Source organism: Helianthus annuus, chromosome 2, assembly GCF_002127325.2.
Source record: "Helianthus annuus cultivar XRQ/B chromosome 2, HanXRQr2.0-SUNRISE, whole genome shotgun sequence".
Classification (NCBI taxonomy): Eukaryota; Viridiplantae; Streptophyta; class Magnoliopsida; order Asterales; family Asteraceae; genus Helianthus; species Helianthus annuus.
This window is the reverse complement of record NC_035434.2, coordinates 77829599-77852135: the sequence shown is the minus strand read 5'-3', so window position 1 is coordinate 77852135 and position 22537 is coordinate 77829599. Positions and strand designations below refer to the sequence as shown.

The 22537-nt window shown below is 43.2% G+C and overlaps 1 pseudogene; it reads right to left on the bottom strand.

Annotated features, from left to right (window-relative positions):
• The window catches only part of LOC110892852, a 31175-nt pseudogene extending 9216 nt beyond the window's left edge, over positions 1 to 21959 (bottom strand).
• Positions 21960 to 22537: the final 578 nt, after the last annotated feature.

The following is a 22537-nucleotide window of genomic DNA, read 5'->3' as shown; positions in this document are numbered from 1 at the left end:
TATCGTACGAGAATTCCACCAATGGCTGGTGTTTGTTCCAACTACCACCAAAATCTATAACACACGCTCGGAGCATGTCTTCAAGAGTACGGATCGTTCTTTCAGTCTGTCCGTCGGTTTGAGGGTGGAATGCGGTACTTAGATTAAGCGACGTACCAAGAGCCGCTTGAAACGTTTCCCACAATCGCGAAGTGAACCAAGCGTCGCGATCTGAAATGATATCACAAGGCGTACCATGATTACGAATGATCTCGTCGGTGTAGATTTGGGCTAGTCGTTCCACCTTGTAGTATTCTCGTATCGACAAAAAGTGGGCTGACTTCGTCAGACGATCCACTATGACCCAAATACTGTCGTGACCTGATGGCGTGGGCGGGAGCTTCGTTATGAAATCCATAGCTATACTCTCCCACTTCCATATAGGTATCGACGGTTGTTCGAGTAAACCAGAAGGTCTTTGATGTTCAGCCTTGACTCTTGCACAAGTTAAACAGCTTCCAACGTACAGAGCGATATCCCGTTTCATACCCGGCCACCAGTACTTATAACGAAGGTCCTGGTACATCTTGTCTGCACCGGGATGAATAGAATATCGGGACTTGTGGGCTTCGTTCAAGATAATCTTTCGCAATTCGGTCCGCTTAGGGATCCAGATTCGGTCCAGATAATAGAATATCCCATCTGATTTGCTTACTAACTGAGCTCCATCGTGATAGATCCTTTCTTTCTTCAATGTACGCTCGTTAAAGCAAGCATGCTGGGCTTCTCGGATGAGGGTTTCGAGGTTGTGCTGTGCTTGGATGTTTCGAGTACTGAGCACGTAACTCTTTCTGCTGAGAGCGTCAGCAACCACATTCGCCTTGCCTGGGTGATAACGAATCTCACAGTCGTAATCATTGAGAAGTTCTACCCATCGGCATTGACGCATATTAAGCTCTCTCTGATTAAAGATGTGTTGTAAACTCCTGTGATCAGTGTAGATGGTACACTTAGTGCCATACAGGTAGTGTCGCCAAATCTTCAATGCAAAGACAACCGCGCCTAGCTCGAGGTCATGGGTTGTATAGTTCTTCTCGTGGATCTTGAGCTGACGAGATGCGTAGGCTATAACCTTGTCTCGCTGCATGAGAACACAGCCGAGACCAAGGTTAGAAGCATCACAGTAGACAATGAAGTTGTCGCTTCCGTCGGGCAGAGTAAGAATCGGTGCGTTGAACAGCATATGCTTAAGGGTTTGGAAGGCAGTCTCTTGTGCGTTTCCCCACACAAAAGGCTTGTCCTTATGGGTAAGAGCGGTAAGCGGCACAGCGATCTTGGAGAATCCTTCAATGAATCGTCGATAATAGCCCGCTAGTCCGAGAAAAGAACGAACTTCTGACGGGTTCTTAGGCGTAATCCAGCTTTTGACAGCTTCAATTTTCGCAGGGTCGACATGGATACCTCGACTATTCACTATGTGACCCAGAAATTGAACCTCCTCCAACCAGAATTCGCACTTGGAGAATTTGGCATAGAGTTGGTTTCCCTAAAGTAACTCGAGAACCAAACATAGATGTTGTACGTGTTCGGCTTTCGAATTGGAATAAATCAAGACATCGTCGATGAATACGATGGCGAAACGGTCAAGGTATGGCTTACACACGCGATTCATCAGATCCATGAAAACCGCGGGTGCGTTGGTTAAACCAAAGGGCATAACAACAAATTCGTAATGGCCATAACGGGTTCGAAAAGCGGTTTTAGGAATGTCTTCCTCCTGAACCCGTAGCTGATGGTATCCTGAACGCAGATCGATCTTAGAAAAACATGTTGCACCTTGTAGCTGATCAAACAAATCGTCAATTCGTGGCAAAGGGTATCGGTTCTTGATGGCCAGCTTATTCAATTCCCGATAGTCGATGCACATCCGGAACGACCCGTCCTTCTTTTTGACGAAAAGGACTGGCGCGCCCCAAGGAGAGGTGCTTGGGCGAATAAAGCCTTTTTCGAGTAATTCCTGGAGTTGGTTCGAGAGTTCCCGCATTTCGGATGGTGCGAGTCGATAAGGGGTTTTGGCAACGAGGTTAGCTCCAGGAATGAGGTCGATGCGAAAGTCGATATCACGACTTGATGGTAGTCCGGGAAGATCGTCAGGGAACACCTAAGGAAATTCACGAACCACTGGAACATCTTTAACTTCAACTTTCTTTTTCTTTCCCTTCTCCGCCACTACGATGTTGGCCAAGAAGGCTCGGTATTCCTTATGGAGGTACTTGCTGGCTTGAATACCCGACATAAGCTTGAGACCTTTCGACGTTGTTTCACCGTATACACATAGGAGATCACCATTCGCGAGTGAGAATCGAATCATCTTTTCAAAGCACACAACTTCAGCATGGTTTTCACGAAGAAAGTCCATGCCGATTATGACATCAAAACTTCCAAGTTGCATCGGAATAAGGTCGATCGGAAAGATGTGATCGTTGAGTTCGAGAGTACAATCACGGAGTACTGAGTTAACGGCAATGGTTCTCCCTGTAGCTACTTCGACTTCGAATGACGAGGATAGATAAGAACGCTTACGACTAAGGAGCTTCTCGAATTCAAACGACACAAAGCAGTTATCGGCTCCAGTATCAAACAAACATGATGCATAAATACTATTCACAAGGAACGTACCATTAACCACGTTGTTATCCGCCTGAGCCTGGCGGGCGTTGAGGTTGAAAGTTCGGGCATGGGCTGCTTGCTGCTGCTGCTGAGGCTGCTGTTGTTGCTGTTGCTACTGGGGCTCTTGCTTGACTACCCTGTTCGGGCACCTGTTTGCAAAGTGGTTAGGGTCACCACATGCAAAGCAGACTCGAGCATTGACTGCTGGTGCTGGAGCTGCTGGTTGGCCTTGAGGAGCAGGGAGTAGGGCTTGGTTGGCAGTAGCTTGAGCTGGGGTTTGACGGGGACCATAACGGCAGTTCATAGTGAAATGACCGTAAAGGTTACAATGGGTGCAAAAACGACAAGCTAGACCCACTGGATGATGATACGAACATGTCGGGCAGAGTGGGTGAGGTCCTGTGTATGCACGCTTCGCTGGCGGTGCATTGATCACTGGAGTTGAACGTTGGTGCTGCTGTTGAGCTGGTACTGCTTGTAGAGGAGTAGCAGTGGTTGCGGCAGCACAGCTCTTGTTGCTGGAGCTGTTGTTGTTCTTCTTCTTCTTCCTTCTTGAGGACTTGGAGGATTGAGCAGATGAGTCGGTGGGTGTTGCAGTGGCTTGATGCAGAGACTTGGTTTGCTTATCCCAAAAACCTGACTTGACTCGCTTATCGTTGATCTCAGCGACGAGTAGGTAGGTTTCCTCGATTGTTGCTGGCTTGGCGGCGTGAACGAAGTCGGCTACACAGTCGGGTAGAGCTCGGATGTACTTCTTGATGGCTTGATCTGAGGTCTTGACTTGATCAGGACAGATAATGCTAAGCTGCTTGAAGCGAGCAGTGAGAGCAGCGTTGTCTCCATCCTTCTGCTGGATTCCCCAGAACTCGTCCTCCAGCTTTTGGCGTTCATGAGGAGGGCAAAATTCTTCGATCATGATAGCTTTCAACTCCTTCCATGATAGCCCGTAAGCTACATCATTTCCGCGCTTGTTTCGTTCGGCCGTCCACCAGTCTAGAGCACGGGACTGGAAGACGCCTGTAGCATTGAGAGTGCGGAGATGCTTAGGACATCCGCTCTGGCGCAGAGTGACTTCGACCGAGTCAAACCAGTGAAACATGGCTGTCAGACCATCTTCGCCAGTAAACTCTTTTGGTCCGCATGCTTTGAACTGCTTGAAGCTGAAAGCAGCCTTTCTTGAATCCTTGGAGATCTAAGTTCGGGATTCTTCTGACGACTTGCTAGCGTTTTCATACACCTCACTCACATCTTTCGCCACGGTTTTGGAGATGATAGCAGCGAGACGTCGGTCTCTCTTTTCTTGGCGGGTCAGACGTTGACGGGATCCGGACGACGACATGGTCTGCAACAGACATCGTCATAGGACTCAACACAACGTAATCGAATCTCACCTCACACGTCTACCACTATCTAAAGCTTAGAATCACGTCGAGACACATAAGCACGTAAACACATATGCACAAAACTGTGACAACTCAAAATTCCGAACCTATTTTGTGTAACGTTTATGACACGACTTTATGAACTTGAATGATTATGTGAAATATATATTGATACGTGATTATGTGAACGTTATTAATTTAGTGGTGATGTGATTATGTTATACATCAATGTGTATTGTGTAAATATGTGTATGTGTAGATAACCCGAACCGCTCAACACTCACACTAGTACAAGCCCTTTGGGCCGTGTCCTTTGTAATCGGACTCTAGAGTGGCCCAAGTGAGGGTCCGGCCTATCTTACACGTTTAACATAGGGGATGTGATAATTCCTTGACACTTTTACAAAAACACAATATACACACAACCCTAGCTAGCCTCTCTCTCTCAAAACCCGACGGCAACAAGCTGTGGTGATCGAAGATTTGGCTTTTCATTTGGATCGCTCTTGGTTTGATTATAATCGGTTAGTGTGCTATTGATTTTTGATATTATGATTCTTATGTGTAATTTCTTTTATTCACACAAATCAGATTGATCTTGTTATACGAAAACCGAATGATTATATGTAATGAATACGTGTTTATATGAATCGGTAGAGGTTAGTGGTAATCGGCTGTTATGTTTCATGTTTCGGATTGTAACTTGTTCATATGCTAGGTGAGTCGGGCTAGGTTAACAGTCTCGGTCGCATGTTCATGAAATTGATAGATATTGTTCATAAGTGTAATAACTAGGGTTTATATGAATTGTGATGAAATTGCCTTGTTTGATCGAGTTTTAGCATGTGTTGTAACTGATTGGTTGTTGATTGATTAATCATTTGGAAACTTTGAATGGAATGTAACTGATAGCATAATTCATGGAATTTTGTTAAGTAATCGCACAAGACTACTTGGTGTACAAGAAGTCCAATCACACAAGGTGATCCACTCGCACAAAGCTGCCTGTCGCACAAGATCCCTCGGATCACACAATGGCAGCTGGATCGTACAAGCTTCCTGGATCGCACAAGGTCCAATTGTTTGGGCCTGATTACGCTGTGATGTGTTGGGCTGGACTGCCCAAGGTTTCACACGTACAAACAAACCAATCGCACAAATTGGTCCAGTCGTACAAGTGCAGCCCAGTCGCACAAAAGCAGCTGGATCGCACAACGTTATTATGTGTACATTGGGCCGTAGGTTATATTTGGGCCGGGCAGCCCAACTGATCGGATCGCACAAGTCCACTACGTACCATATGTTTGGGCTGCTTATGCTAGCTGAATCACACAACACAATGGGCCGTTTATAGTTGGGCCTAGGCCAATCGCACAAGACATTGCATGTTGATTAATTGAGCCGAAACCTTCATGTCTAAATTGTTATCTTTGGGCCGCTTACTGAATGGGTTTATTGTTTGGGCCGGGTATTGTTTGGGAAACATATAATGAATCGCACAAGTGTTTGCTTTGATTGTTTACGTGCACTACTTGAACACCGAACCTGACTTGCATAATAACCATGATAGGACGTGGTTGACCATTTACTTGCTACCTGTATTCTTTGTGTATCTGCCGAGCAAACCAAGGTGAGTTCACACAGCCAAGGCATGGGATTCCCGGGTTGGGAATTGGGTTGAATATGATGAATGTGGAATGATTACTCGTACTTACGCATATACCAGACTATAGACCATCGTCCTCAGGTTAGTCAGGACACGTTACGTAAAGCCTACGTAACCCAGTATATTTGCCATATGTCTCCCGGGTCGGGAAGGACACGTTACGTAAAGCCTACGTAACCCATACCATTCACTGGCTTCCAGGTCGGAAGGCCACGCTGCGTAAAGCCTACGTAGCCCCCACGCGTACCACTGTCCTCGGGGAAGGGCACGTCACGTAAAGCCTACGTGACCCTGTACGTATTCCTGTTCTCGGTAAAGAAGAACACATGGTCGGATGTTAGTCTAGTAAGTACCGTTAATGAGAAGCCCTCATTAGCCAGGATAAACATGGGAAGCCCCCACTAGTTAACTCACGCTCTATGATTATGAACTTACTTACTGTGAACTCGCTCAACTAGTTTGTTGATTATTTGCTGCATGCCTTGCAGGACCTTAGGTATACTTGGAGCTTGCACCAGAGGAGAAGCGGGTCGTTGTGGACAAGAACTCGTGAATGCTTATTAAACACTTTTACATTCACACATTGATACTTATGTCTTGGGTTTTACATTTAATGCTTCCGCTACTTAAATAGTGTTTGGTTTTGAACACCAATTATGTCTTTGATTGTTATTAAATGCTATGTTTGATATAATTGGTGGCTTGATCCTGGTCAGTCACGCCTCCAAGCGGTGGTACTCCGCATGTGGGATTTTGGGGGTGTGACAGATTGGTATCAGAGCCATTGGTTATAGAGAACTTGGTTTTAATATGGGAAAACGTTTTTATTAAAACCGGACTATAACCAGAACAGTGCTCTCAACGATCCACAACGACGCTTCGCTCCACGTGCAAGACTCGACATCCTAGGTAATAAGGTTTATGTTTATTGCCTGTATGCTAGAACTGTTTAGAACTTTGCTCGCATTACGCTTAGATACACATGCTTTGATTTCATGAGAACACCTATATGCCTATGCTTTTCTGTCATCGCCCTATTCGCGAACCATTCTTACGTATGCTACTTGTTACTATGAAGATCATGTCTGGAAGAATCAACATGACACAAGCCCAGCTAGAGGCTCTCGTTCAAGCCCAAGTCACAGCAGCACTTGCGGCTGCTCAAGCAGGTCAACACGCGCAGCAGCCTGTCTGCACGTTCAAGAACTTCATGGACTGTCGTCCAAACACCTTCAGCGGCACGGAAGGAGCAGTTGGACTCCTCCACTGGTTCGAGAAGCTAGAATCAGTATTCGAAATGTGCGAGTGCCCTGAGGCCCGCAAGGTCAAGTTTGCTACCGGTACTTTGGAGGGAATAGCACTGACTTGGTGGAACGCCCAAGTCCAGATCTTAGGGTTGGCAGCTGCTAACGCCACCCCATGGAATGACTTTAAGGAACTCATCAAGCGTGAGTATTGCACACGTGAGGATATTCACAAGCTGGAAGATGAACTGTACAATCTGAAAATGGTTGGATCGGAAATCGAAGCGTATACCAAACGGTCCAATGAGCTGGCCGTTCTGTGTCCAACTATGGTGGACCCTCCATACAAGCGCATTGAGTTGTATCTCAAGGGATTGGCGCCAGAAATTCAGAGCCACGTGACGTCGGCTAACCTCGAAAACATTCAGGAAATTCAGCGTCTCGCTCACCGTATCACTGATCAGGCAGTGGATCAGAATAAACTGCCCAAGCGTGTTAATGCTACTGCTAATGCCACCACCTCAGTTACTCCTGCTACATCTGGTGACAGTAAGAGAAAATGGGATGGGGATTCCAGCAAAGGTTCAGCATCTGTTCAGCCACAAGCTCAGCAGCAGAAGATCGATCACTATCAGAGTCCCAGTCAGCAATCCTCTAGTAGTCACAGACAGAGGAGATATCAGGGTAGTCAACCCAGGTGCCACAACTGCAACAGGCATCACCACGGCCCATGTAACAAGGGTCGTTGCCAAAGGTGTCTAAAGATGGGTCATGAGGCCAAAGACTGTAGGAGCCCACGGCCTGCGAATCAGAATCAGCAGCCTCAGCAACCAGCTCCACAGAACCAGAATCAGCAGCAGCAGCCACAGCGTGGAAACCGGGGATGTTTCCAGTGTGGGGCTGAAGGTCACTTCAAACGCGATTGCCCTCAGTTGAACCAGAATCGCAACAACAATAACAACCAGGGCAACGGCAACAATAACGGCGGGAACAATAACAACAACGGCAATGAAGCTCATGGTCGTGCTTTTGTGCTAGGTAGAGGCGACGCGGTGAACGATCCCAACGTTGTTATGGGTAAGTTTCTCCTCGACAATATTTACGTTACTGTTTTGTTTGATTCGGGTGCGGATACAAGCTATATGTCTGTGAAAATGTGTCAACTACTAAAACGTGCACCAACACTTTTACCCACCAAACATGTAGTCGAGTTAGCTAACGGTAAAAGTCTAGAAGCCACGCACGTAGTTCAGGGTTGTACTCTTATCTTAGCTGGTCAAGCCTTCTCTATTGATCTCATTCCCATAGTTTTGGGTAGCTTCGACGTCGTGATTGGGATGGATTGGTTATCTCAACACCAGGCAGAAATTTTATGCAGCGAAAAGGTTATTCGCATTCCTCGTTTGGGTCAGGAACCTCTAGAAGTTCAAGGCGACAAGAGTGGTGCAGTGGTTGGCATCATCTCTTTCTTGAAGGCTCAGAAGTGCTTACGTAAAGGTCACACAGCCATTTTGGCTCTTGTTTCAGATGCATCAGCAAAGGAAAAGAAATTGGAGGATATTCCAATTGTACGTGATTACCCTCAGGTGTTTCCTGAAGACTTGCCTGGCTTACCGCCTCATCGTCAGGTTGAATTTCAAATCGAGCTCGCTCCAGGAGCAGCACCCATAGCTCGCGCACCATATCGTCTAGCTCCATCGGAATTGGAGGAATTGTCAAAGCAACTGCAAGAACTCTTGGAAAAGGGTTTCATTCGTCCAAGCTCTTCGCCTTGGGGAGCTCCAGTGCTTTTCGTGAAGAAGAAAGACGGTACGTTCAGGATGTGCATCGACTACCGTGAACTCAACAAGGTGACGGTGAAGAACCGTTATCCTCTTCCGCGCATCGACGACTTATTCGACCAGTTGCAAGGGTCGTGTTACTATTCGAAGATAGATTTGAGGTCAGGGTACCATCAGCTGAGAGTCCGGGATGAGGACGTCTCCAAGACAGCCTTCAGAACTCGTTATGGTCACTACGAGTTTCTGGTCATGCCATTCGGGTTAACGAACGCGCCTGCAGTATTTATGGATCTGATGAACAGGGTGTGCAAACCCTATCTCGACAAGTTCGTCATTGTTTTCATCGACGACATTCTGATTTACTCCAAGAGTCAGGAGGAACACGAGCAGCATCTTCGCCTCATTTTGGAACTCCTTCGGAAGGAACAGCTGTACGCCAAGCTTTCTAAATGCGACTTCTGGCTTCGAGAAGTCCACTTCTTAGGCCACGTGGTGAACAAGGATGGGATTCACGTCGATCCATCCAAGGTGGATTCGATCAGAAGCTGGCCTGCACCGCGTACACCGACAGAAATACGACAATTCTTGGGTCTGGCAGGTTACTACAGACGATTTATCAAGGATTTCTCGAAGATTGCACAACCACTTACACTACTGACACAGAAGGGTGTCACCTACCGTTGGGGCAACACGCAGGAAACTGCTTTTCAGTATCTGAAGGATAGGCTTTGCAGCGCACCTATTCTTTCATTGCCAGAGGGCACAGATGACTTCGTAGTATATTGTGACGCATCAATACAGGGTCTGGGTTGCGTATTGATGCAGAGAGATAAAGTTATTGCCTACGCCTCTCGTCAGCTAAAGGTTCATGAACGGAACTACACGACGCACGACTTAGAGCTGGGAGCTGTTGTTTTCGCGCTTAAGATATGGCGACACTACCTGTACGGTACCAGGTGCACGATTTACACCGATCACAGGAGTCTCGAGCATATTCTTAAGCAGAAGGATTTGAACATGCGTCAACGAAGATGGGTCGAGCTACTTAACGACTACGAATGTGCTATTAAGTACCATCCAGGCAAAGCCAATGTTGTGGCTGACGCCCTCAGTCGGAAAGACACATTACCTCGGCGCGTGCGAGCGCTACAGCTTACGATTCAGTCTAGCCTTCCTACTCAGATACGAGCTGCTCAGACAGAAGCATTGAAGCCCGAAAACGTCAAGGCTGAAGCCTTACGCGGCTCACGACAGCAAATGGAACAGAAGGAAGATGGCGCTTATTATGTAACGGGCCGGATTTGGGTCCCTCTTTATGGCGGACTACGCGAACTTGTAATGGATGAAGCTCACAAGTCTCGCTACTCGGTACATCCAGGGTCGGATAAAATGTACCATGATATCAGCACTACTTATTGGTGGCCTAGTATGAAGGCCCACATTGCTACGTATGTTGGAAAATGCTTGACCTGTGCGAGAGTCAAGGTCGAATATCAGAAACCAGCTGGCCTACTTCAGCAGCCAAAGATACCTCAATGGAAATGGGAAGAAATTTCCATGGATTTCGTTACAGGCTTACCCAGATCCCAGCGTGGAAACGATACAATATGGGTCATAGTTGATCGACTCACCAAGTCTGCACACTTCCTACCGATTAAGGAAACGGACAAGTTCTCCACTCTCGCAGACGTCTATCTTAAAGAAGTTGTCTCGAGGCACGGGGTGCCCACATCCATCATTTCGGATCGCGATGCACGATTCACGTCAGAGCTTTGGCAAGCGATGCACAAATCTTTTGGCTCAAGGTTAGACATGAGCACAGCATACCACCCTCAGACGGATGGGCAGTCTGAGCGTACGATCCAAACATTAGAAGACATGCTTCGGGCATGCGTTATCGATTTCGGCAACGGCTGGGAAAAGCATCTCCCTTTGGTGGAATTCTCGTATAATAACAGTTATCACACCAGCATTCAAGCCGCTCCCTTCGAGGCATTGTACGGGCGTAAATGCCGGTCACCACTCTGCTGGGCAGAGGTGGGAGATAGTCAATTCACGGGTCCAGAGATCGTAGTGGACGCCACAGAAAAGATTGCACAAATAAGACAACGCATGGCGGCAGCACGCGACCGTCAGAAAGCCTACGCGGACAAGCGTAGAAAGCCATTGGAATTCGAGGTCGGGGACCGGGTTTTATTGAAAGTTTCACCCTGGAAGGGTGTGGTACGTTTTGGCAAACGGGGCAAACTGAATCCGCGATACGTCGGACCATTCGAAATTATAGAAAAGATTGGCAAAGTAGCCTACAAGTTGAAACTACCAGCTGAACTCGGGGCAGTTCACAATGTCTTTCATGTATCAAACTTAAAGAAGTGCCTATCAGATGAAAACCTCATCATTCCTTTTAAGGAACTCACTATCGACGAGCGGTTGCAGTTCGTTGAGGAACCAGTAGAAATCACGGACCGGGATGTGAAGGTCCTCAAACACAAGAGAATCCCTCTTGTACGAGTTCGTTGGAACTCCAAACGTGGCCCAGAGTACACCTGGGAACGCGAAGACAGGATGACAGAAAAGTACCCCCAGTTATTCGGGAACAAGGCAACCACCGCTGAGGCTGAAGCTACTACTTCGGAATTTCGGGACGAAATTCCAGATCAACGGGGGGAGGATGTGACACCCCAGGAAAATCAGTGAACAATGCAGTTTACCTAGCTTCCTCAGTGAGTGCATACCAAATTTCGGGACGAAATTTCCAATTAGTTGGGGATAATGTGACAACTCGAAATTCCGAACCTATTTTGTGTAACGTTTATGACACGACTTTATGAACTTGAATGATTATGTGAAATATATATTGATACGTGATTATGTGAACGTTATTAATTTAGTGGTGATGTGATTATGTTATACATCAATGTGTATTGTGTAAATATGTGTATGTGTAGATAACCCGAACCGCTCAACACTCACACTAGTACAAGCCCTTTGGGCCGTGTCCTTTGTAATCGGACTCTAGAGTGGCCCAAGTGAGGGTCCGGCCTATCTTACACGTTTAACATAGGGGATGTGATAATTCCTTGACACTTTTACAAAAACACAATATACACACAACCCTAGCTAGCCTCTCTCTCTCAAAACCCGACGGCAACAAGCTGTGGTGATCGAAGATTTGGCTTTTCATTTGGATCGCTCTTGGTTTGATTATAATCGGTTAGTGTGCTATTGATTTTTGATATTATGATTCTTATGTGTAATTTCTTTTATTCACACAAATCAGATTGATCTTGTTATACGAAAACCGAATGATTATATGTAATGAATACGTGTTTATATGAATCGGTAGAGGTTAGTGGTAATCGGCTGTTATGTTTCATGTTTCGGATTGTAACTTGTTCATATGCTAGGTGAGTCGGGCTAGGTTAACAGTCTCGGTCGCATGTTCATGAAATTGATAGATATTGTTCATAAGTGTAATAACTAGGGTTTATATGAATTGTGATGAAATTGCCTTGTTTGATCGAGTTTTAGCATGTGTTGTAACTGATTGGTTGTTGATTGATTAATCATTTGGAAACTTTGAATGGAATGTAACTGATAGCATAATTCATGGAATTTTGTTAAGTAATCGCACAAGACTACTTGGTGTACAAGAAGTCCAATCACACAAGGTGATCCACTCGCACAAAGCTGCCTGTCGCACAAGATCCCTCGGATCACACAATGGCAGCTGGATCGTACAAGCTTCCTGGATCGCACAAGGTCCAATTGTTTGGGCCTGATTACGCTGTGATGTGTTGGGCTGGACTGCCCAAGGTTTCACACGTACAAACAAACCAATCGCACAAATTGGTCCAGTCGTACAAGTGCAGCCCAGTCGCACAAAAGCAGCTGGATCGCACAACGTTATTATGTGTACATTGGGCCGTAGGTTATATTTGGGCCGGGCAGCCCAACTGATCGGATCGCACAAGTCCACTACGTACCATATGTTTGGGCTGCTTATGCTAGCTGAATCACACAACACAATGGGCCGTTTATAGTTGGGCCTAGGCCAATCGCACAAGACATTGCATGTTGATTAATTGAGCCGAAACCTTCATGTCTAAATTGTTATCTTTGGGCCGCTTACTGAATGGGTTTATTGTTTGGGCCGGGTATTGTTTGGGAAACATATAATGAATCGCACAAGTGTTTGCTTTGATTGTTTACGTGCACTACTTGAACACCGAACCTGACTTGCATAATAACCATGATAGGACGTGGTTGACCATTTACTTGCTACCTGTATTCTTTGTGTATCTGCCGAGCAAACCAAGGTGAGTTCACACAGCCAAGGCATGGGATTCCCGGGTTGGGAATTGGGTTGAATATGATGAATGTGGAATGATTACTCGTACTTACGCATATACCAGACTATAGACCATCGTCCTCAGGTTAGTCAGGACACGTTACGTAAAGCCTACGTAACCCAGTATATTTGCCATATGTCTCCCGGGTCGGGAAGGACACGTTACGTAAAGCCTACGTAACCCATACCATTCACTGGCTTCCAGGTCGGAAGGCCACGCTGCGTAAAGCCTACGTAGCCCCCACGCGTACCACTGTCCTCGGGGAAGGGCACGTCACGTAAAGCCTACGTGACCCTGTACGTATTCCTGTTCTCGGTAAAGAAGAACACATGGTCGGATGTTAGTCTAGTAAGTACCGTTAATGAGAAGCCCTCATTAGCCAGGATAAACATGGGAAGCCCCCACTAGTTAACTCACGCTCTATGATTATGAACTTACTTACTGTGAACTCGCTCAACTAGTTTGTTGATTATTTGCTGCATGCCTTGCAGGACCTTAGGTATACTTGGAGCTTGCACCAGAGGAGAAGCGGGTCGTTGTGGACAAGAACTCGTGAATGCTTATTAAACACTTTTACATTCACACATTGATACTTATGTCTTGGGTTTTACATTTAATGCTTCCGCTACTTAAATAGTGTTTGGTTTTGAACACCAATTATGTCTTTGATTGTTATTAAATGCTATGTTTGATATAATTGGTGGCTTGATCCTGGTCAGTCACGCCTCCAAGCGGTGGTACTCCGCATGTGGGATTTTGGGGGTGTGACAAAAACCACAGATGCACGTAAGCACAGAGGTACATAAGCACAGAGTCACATAAACACGAAAACACGTAATCATTTAACCACAGAAGCGGTCAGAAAACAGAAACCTATCCTTCAAAGTTCGAGTACCGTTTGAATATTGTATCGAATAGCCTAGCTTAGTCGTATAGCACAGTATAGTATGGTATCGTCTAGATTCGCGATAGCTGGGTGTCGTTTAGGGATAGAATAATAGTGCGAGTCGCGTGTGTCGATTGAAATTTTGATAGCAGAGTCGAATAACATCCCGAAATAAAACAGAGAAGCAAATATAAACACAAAGCAGAGAAGGCACACATAAACACATAAAATCAACAAGTGTACCAGACGACTTTGAAACATATAAAATCGAGAGATAGATTGTCTGCGGCTACTAGACATCGACTACCCAAGGCAATTCGACTATTCGCAGTAGACTCGTCGTCACTTTCGACTCTAGAGGTCGTGTTTCTGCCTTGATTCTCGGGCATTCCACACGCGTTCCCTAGGTCATACTTGTGAGTTCAGGTCGTTGGAGTCCGTCGAAGCCTTGGTGAGATAGATAAAATTTAGAACAAACTGCTAAGGTTAGGGTTTCACCCCTTGGCTTAGCAATTTCTTCCTTGTTTTTAATAAAATAAAGGAGATTATGCATCAAAATATGGATTTCACTCCTGGTTTGGTATAATCTCCCTTGTTTGCTGGTAAAAATAACGAAATAAGCATGAATAAACAAATGAAATCAGTCTTAAGTCAGGCAGTTTGGTCAGGATTTTGCGGCTTTCACACCTATTCCTAACTAAATCTACCGACTTTTATTTGAAACTAGAGTGTAATGATAGTGAAGGATTACAGAATAAGCACATAAACTTGGTCTGATGGTTCCTAACTATAGTCTAGGTCTCTAAGACAGCGACCCGGACTAGGTCGTGTCTAACCTAATTCCCTATAGTTATGGCTCTGATACCAATCTGTCACACTCCAACCAATGGCGGAATCATCGGGGCGCGGCACTGAGCGAAACAGATTGTCCAGAAGTTTCCACAACAACTATTATTACAAATTCAGTTAAGTGATACGTCCCATACCGTATCCCAAATAAATAAACAAGTTATCATAGAATACAACTAAACAAATAGTACTGTTTCGACAACTCAGATTTAATTTATTACAAACCAAATGTTTAAAAGTACTGCCCAGAGTCATTAAGACTCGTCCGGACAAGATCTACAGACAACTAATGCCATAGATGCTTGATCGAACAGCTCCAACGGCTCCATGGCTATAGTTTATTCACTCCTAGAGACCCCTAGGTAGACTACGACCTACAACTGCTAGATGGGCTCTAAAGCTTTATTATTGCCTCGCTTTCCTAGCAAGTAAGCATCCTAATTACCTGTCACATACGTTAAAATAAAGTCAATACATAAAATGTAAAGGTGAGCACACAAGTTTGATAATAGCATATAGAGTTCGAATAGTTTACGCATAACCAGGCACGTACACAGAGGAAAACGATGCATGTTAATTATCGACATGGGACCATCGGTACCAACGACTGCGGGTTGACCGTCCGAGACGGTTCGCAATACATGATTACCACCGTAATCCATGCAAGTATTTGTCCTTAACAACCCCCGTGTGAACGGGTGCTGAGTCCAAACTATAGTACTATGTTGCTAAGGCAGGTAGATAGCACTCCACGTGTAAACATAATAAACAGCATTCATTTAGTCAAATAGCACATGCAATTCGGTCAGCGTTCAAATAGTTTGTGTTTTATTGTGATCTAATAGGTAACGTATGTAACACCCAAAAGTGCTAAAGCAAAAAGGGATCGAGTATACTCACAGTGATTGATTGTGGATTGAAGGGAGCGCTGAGAGTAAGATCAGCCTGAATAGTTCGATGGCATAACGCTAAGTAACGCGGAAAAGTAAACAAGTATGGATGGATCGAATGGGCTGGTCGATCGAACGGCAGGTTCAATCGGACGGCCTGTTCGATCGGCTAGTATATCCGGTTGGACAGTCCTGTTCGATCGGCCGGTTGGCTCGATCGGCTGGACCATTCGAGTGGATTGTTTCTTCCTCTGGTGTGTTTGTGTTAGAGGATTTGAACTTTGGAAGTTTTTGTTGCAGTATTTGAGAACATTGAAGTGTTCCTACCTTTCAAGTCGGTCGATCGAGCGGTTCGCTCGATCGGCTAGCTCACTCGATCGGCTAGCTCACTCGATCGGCTAGGAGTTTCAGGATTAGTCCTCAACTGAATGTCACTCGATCGAATAGTCTGTTCGATCGGCTGGCATTCCCTACTACGAACAAGTCGTGAAAACGATTAAGTGCTGAAGCATAGTATCTCATGATCCGAACAGTAATGTTTACCCATCGACTGACCCCTTCGATTGAACACTACTTCGTCAATACTATACTTCAAAAGTTTGGAAGTGTGGGACCATGTGCTAACCGATCGGCTGGCCCGGTCGATCGGCTGGCATGTCCGATCGGCTGGGCTGTTCGAACAGCCTAGCCGTTCGGCCAGCATTTCTGACCTGGTCGGCCTTTCGTCTAACACTTGGTTGTTTGTTTATTTGTCATTCTTTCAAGGCATCTTGACAACGTGTTGAACTATGAAAACCTTCGTTCCTACCTGTTCCCTTGGCTCGAACAGGAATCACCCAAGTCCGGCCGGTTGAACGGTTCGGAATGTCGGTTTAGAATTTAACTGATATCGGGTTAACCTTGTATATAGAATCCGAATCTTGAACCCCTTAACTGTTAGAAGGATTGGTTAGCCGGTTCAAGCTCCGTTTCTATTGATTTGAAAGCATTGAGTGTAAAAGAGTTGAAAGAAAGTTGGAAATCCTTCTTTCAATCCTTCACATCATGAAAATGTTTAGATCTATGATGGATCTTAACTTGTTTATGTGGAAATCGGTTAGATCTAAGCTAATCATAGTGGAATGAGGCCAAAACATGATGTTCTTCAAGAACACCATGATGACATCACCCAAGAACACTTAGATCTTGGTGATTTCACGGTTAAAATCCAAGTTTTGAAAGATAAAAAGGTGTAGAATCAAGTAATGATCAAGATCGTACAAGAATTAGAGTGAAAACTTATCGGGATTAAGAGAAATCTGAGAAAAGGTGAAGAAGATAGCTGGTTCGGTCAGAGCTTTCCAAAAATGGAAAGTATGACAATGACAGCCCTATTTATAGGCTTCCAAAAGAGGAAAGTGGCAGCCGATCGGCTGGGAACTCCGATCGAGTGGGCAGCTCGATCGGCTGGCAAGGTGCTAGCCGATCGGCTGGCCTGCTCGATGAGGATGCCTTCCTGTTCGATCTGCCACGCACTTCAAGTATTTTGTGACGTTTTTCGACGTTTCGATTTCGATGAACGATGATACGGATACGATAGAGTTCCTAGTCAAATTACTTTTAATCCCAACCACTATATCTAACATACAATCTTCTATAAGTCACGTTTCGATGTCGGTTTCGATTGAGTTTGATTGCTTTTCGAGTTTCGATTCGATTTTCGGTTGATTTGCTTGAATACCACCCCAAACATAAAGTAAGCACGCACAAGTAACACATAAGGCACACACGCACGTATAACAATACCACAATTTAATAATTCAATGATTCGAGTCTCGAGCTTGATTGATTGTTAGATCGGTTTGATTACTGATTAGGTTAACTTTATCGCATTGTTACTTCCTATCATTCACCGTCGTAGATCGGTTCGCATTAAAACACGTTCGATTACTTCGATTCTTGCTGAATACAACACTTACTCCACATAATACAACTAAAACACAAAATCGACTATCTACAGTCAAAGAAAGTCAAAGTTGACTTGGACTTTGACTTTGACATTCGAAAACACGGGGTGTTACATTCCACCATTCTAGCGCCCCTTCTTTGAAAAGGTTTGATGCGTACATGACTTGGTCATCCTGAGCACATTTACTTATGGCAATTACTGCCTCGGTTTTCTCTAACCAACGTAGTGCCGCAGTTGCTCCTTCATTGCCTGCAAACTCAGATGGTTTACAAGCAAGAAATTCTTTGTAAGTGCAACCAGGCGTTGCAGCTTTCATTTTCTTAGGGAGCGGAGCTTGTCGTGGTTCATTATCATGATTAACATGATTATTGCCTCCGTTTACGCTATTACTGAAGTTATCTTCAGAAATACGTTTGCTAGGAATGATTTTTTGTGGTTCTATTGGATTTTTAACAGCAGCAACGATTGCTGGAATAGCGTTGGCTATCCCTTGAGCAACTATTTCTAGAATAGCGTTAGCTATCCCTTGAGCAACGATATTTTCTATATCCTGCCTAGTCATATATTGATCCCCCGGTTGTTGCTCAGATTGATCAACCTCGTTAACTGGTTCATTATTAGCGTTTTCCATCTGATAACTAATTTATAGATAAATAATTAGTATACAAGAAATAATCCAATGTCACACTTAATTGCACATAATCACGTAAACGAACAAAATTTGTAAATTTTCTTAAAATTTCATTTGTTTTATTGATTATATCATGCTTCTATATACAACTGTTTTATTATTTATTTTACACATACTGATTTTACTATTACTATTTACACAACCACAGTTCCATAAATTCCCTATCCTTTGTCAGATGATATTCTAGTAACGACGTTCCCTCTCATCGTATTTCCAGGAGATCTGTCCCCCAATCTCTTGGATTCTATTCCCAGTATCCATTAATTCTTCACCAAAGCGAAGTTCAGCCGTATTCTCGTTACTTATTGGTGGATTTGGTAAAGGTTCTAAATTGAACTGAGGAAAAAGCTTATAGGGATGGTTTTGTAACTGTATTTCATTAGTCAACCATTCGTCTATGTGCTAGTGGATTGAAGGGTTTGGAATAGCTGGTTCTAAGTTCATTGGAAGTTGTGTTTCAAGAGAGTGAATAAAAACATTTTCATTATCAGGATTAATAGTATTATAGCTTGCCATTATAAAATCTAGCTTTTCCTGAGATGGTAACTCCTCAATTTTCCTAGAGCTTCCCCCAATTTCCATTTTCTTGGGTTTCTCGAGAGGTAAAGTGTTGAATTCTATAGGTTCTTCTATGTCTGGTATATAGCTATTGAAATCTCTGGAAACCTCTATGCTTACCGGATAGAGATTTAAATTCTGAAGGGCGTCAGACAAGTTACTCATGCTATTTAGCAAAATACACACAATTACTAAGTTAAAATTTATAACAAAATTTTATAGAAAAACTTTTAAATATTATTTCATACTGGGTAACTACCAAAACAACTGAAAATTAAAACACATTAGGTTTTATTTATAAATTTATTTATTTATTTACTGAATCAAGTTTCTGGCTTATATTTAATAAGGGTGCTAAAACTTGAATTAAAATATTTAAAGATTTGTATTTACTGCTACAGTGGCTAGCATATAAAGATCTGCCCATACTGTACACAATTAGTCAGATAATAAAACACATAATCACAAAATAGCAATTAATAAAAATTAAGTATTTTCTAAATACTTAATTGGCTGAAATCAGTAGCTTGATAAGTGGCTCTGATACCACCTTTTCTGTCACGGCCCCCGACCCGGTTTGACCCGTTTCAGGAGCCGCGGGACAGAAATCCCGTGGTATTTAATTTAGGCGACAGTGGAAGTCTTTTAAAAACAGGATCTTTCAATATTTAAAACTGCCCGTTTACATAATTTAGGGATAAAACCCCGATAATTTACAATCATTTGATTTCACTGGGAAATCTTTATTTCTCAAAACATGTTTCTTTATTTATTTACATTGAGCCACTTTTCTAAGCTTGTAGTGCTTCACGACACTTTTCTTTGCTCACAACAGATCACCTGAAACATGTTTTAAAAATGTTTTGTCAGCGGGGAAATACTGAGTGAGTTCATTCAGGTTTTATAAAATGACCCTTAGTTATAAATTACAGCATAAGAGCGATTACAATGGTTTATATCTTATATTTATCTGGCGCCGTGTCACAATGGTGACAAGTCACAATGGTGACGATGGTCATACCACTATTAAGTCAATGAACCCAAATAGTGATGATTATCCCTAGTAGGTCAATGAACCTAACTGGGAGAAAATTAGTAATGTGCACAATACCCCACTAGCCAGTGATTCAAGATATCCATGACTTAGTCCCTGTAATTATAACTTTTGAAAATAATTTGGAGTATTGTAAAACAGTTGATAAAAAGAGAATGACTCACAAACGGTGAGAAAAGAGAATGGACTCACATTGCATATTTAACGAGCAGTGTATAAGCCTACTGATTTAGCCTTGTTTAACCTAATTTAATTCACAATACACGCAAACGGGGTTAGTAACTAATACAGCAGTTATGTCAATTCACGAGATTAAACCCTCACAACGATTAACAAAGTGCAATACTTAACAATTCAGCGGATTCACAACGAATGACAGAGTATAGTCCGAGTTCGAACAGCACTCAAACATTCAAGTCGAAATCACGATGAATAACAAAGTATAAACTCAATTTGAGCAGCACTTAAACAATCATTGGATAGTTACAATCGATCGGACGTTGAATCGTAATAGCGATCGAGTTATTACCCTGATTGCGGCAGCGATTCGTGAATTGTGTGTGTTGTGAACGATTTCTGCTATAACTCAGCGTATACAGTGAGTTTTTTCGTCGTTCAAGCGCCCAATTTCAAGTCCCAGACTCCTCTATTTATAGTAAAATTTTGACCCCCCTCGCGTGACGCGAGGGGTCCTGCCCTAGGCTTCGCGTGACGCGAGGGGTCCTGCCCTAGGCTTCGCGTGACGCGAGGCCTCATCTATTTTCTATAGGTAGTCACGTGTATTTGTAGGCTTGCTGTGTCGACAGTTTCTTAAAATTCGTTTTTTGACAACGAGTTATTTAGATAATCGTATCTAGGGTTTTACCCCCCCCCCCCCCTGAGTTTTAGGGGCCTTGTTTCTGATTCTGATGATTCTGAAAATTTTAGGGTTTATGTAGAATCACTTGGGTGTCTCAATTAGGGTTTCCTTAGTAGATAATTAACATCATAAGTAATGTTTTTAGTGAGAGTTGTTACATGAAGAATGTCTGTTCGTTTACAAGAAGAGCATACAATATTCATCAAAATGCTTAAGTTGTCAAAGCAATTCACTACGCCCAAATGTTTTCTTGCAACAGTCACAACCACCAATTGAAGTTGGTGAGCAAAACAATGTACGTAATATGCCGAGCTATTTTCTTCTAAGATCTTTGCTTTTAAACCATTGAACTCACCACGCATATTGTTTGCTCCATCATATCCTTGACCTCTTAGCCTTTTCAAACTCAATCCATATTTAGCAAAAAAAAGTGTCAATTGCAGACTTAAGGGCTAAAGAGGATGTCTCCATAACATGAACAAGACCAACAAATCTCCCTTTAATAAGTCCGTGAGCATCTACATATCGCAAAACAATTACCATTTGTTCCTTTTTGCTCTCATCATGCCCACGAAATGATAATGCATTTTTCAAAAGAAGTCTACAATCATTAATTGTAGCATTCAATCTAATTCGGTTTGCTTTCTTAGTAATATCATCTTGCTTATGAAAATTAGTGGCAATAGACTGATTCTGATTTATTAAATCCTTACATTTTTTAAGTGCTTTATTATGAGCACTATTGACGTCACCAACATGTGTCTCAAATGTATCTATCGCCTTATTCCAAGCATGACACCCTTGTTGTGAAAATACATCACGCCCACCTTGGTTCCCAACATAATCTGCGAATAAGTAACAACACAAACAATATGCTCTATCGGCTTTTACAGTGTACTCTAACCATTTACCATAATCATCAAACCAAGTCTTGACAAAACGTCGCTTTTTTCCCTATCAATTTTGTTGGGAAGTTATGACCACGCGGTTGACAAGGTCCATTAAGCCAATACTTTCTGTGTATCTCATCTCTTTGATCAGGGTGATAATCCAAAATTCTTATCCTATCGGCAGGATCCCAAGGAAGCTTATCTAAATCAACCATGTTAGGCCCTGAAGATGATTCTTTGCGTTTAAGAAACCCTTCCATAGACCTAGTAGAGAACAATTAGACAATGTAAATTAAATGCAACAGTCAATAATAAATCCCAGTTTAGTGGTTTATAGTCTTATAAATATGTATGCAGTAACCAATAAACTTCAAAGAATAAAAGTTCAAACAATCAAACCTTTGCATTGTTCCTTATTCTTGGAAGTTTCAATCTGCAAATATGATATTTTTTAATAACTATCCAATAATCATTCAATTAACTATATAAAAAAAATCAAACCTTTGATTTTGAGATGTGAATTGTGATGAACTTGAAAAAAACCTACCATCGTGCCAATCGCAGTTAGGTTGCGTCTTTGTGTTTTCAACTTTTCCACAATTCTTGTTGAAGTAGTTTAATTGATTGGGCTTCATATCTATCCATTTACTAATTTGGGGCTTCAATATTAAAATGTTAATTGGATTTTGGGGTTTGGGCTTTCTGTGTTTTAAAATTTCAAAGTCAAAGGGTCCCTTTTAAAACAAATGATGGGGTCCCAGATATGTTTTAAATTAAATTCTATAATAATTTTTTAAAATTAACACTTATCATATACCTTTTGAGGATTTGCCTTACC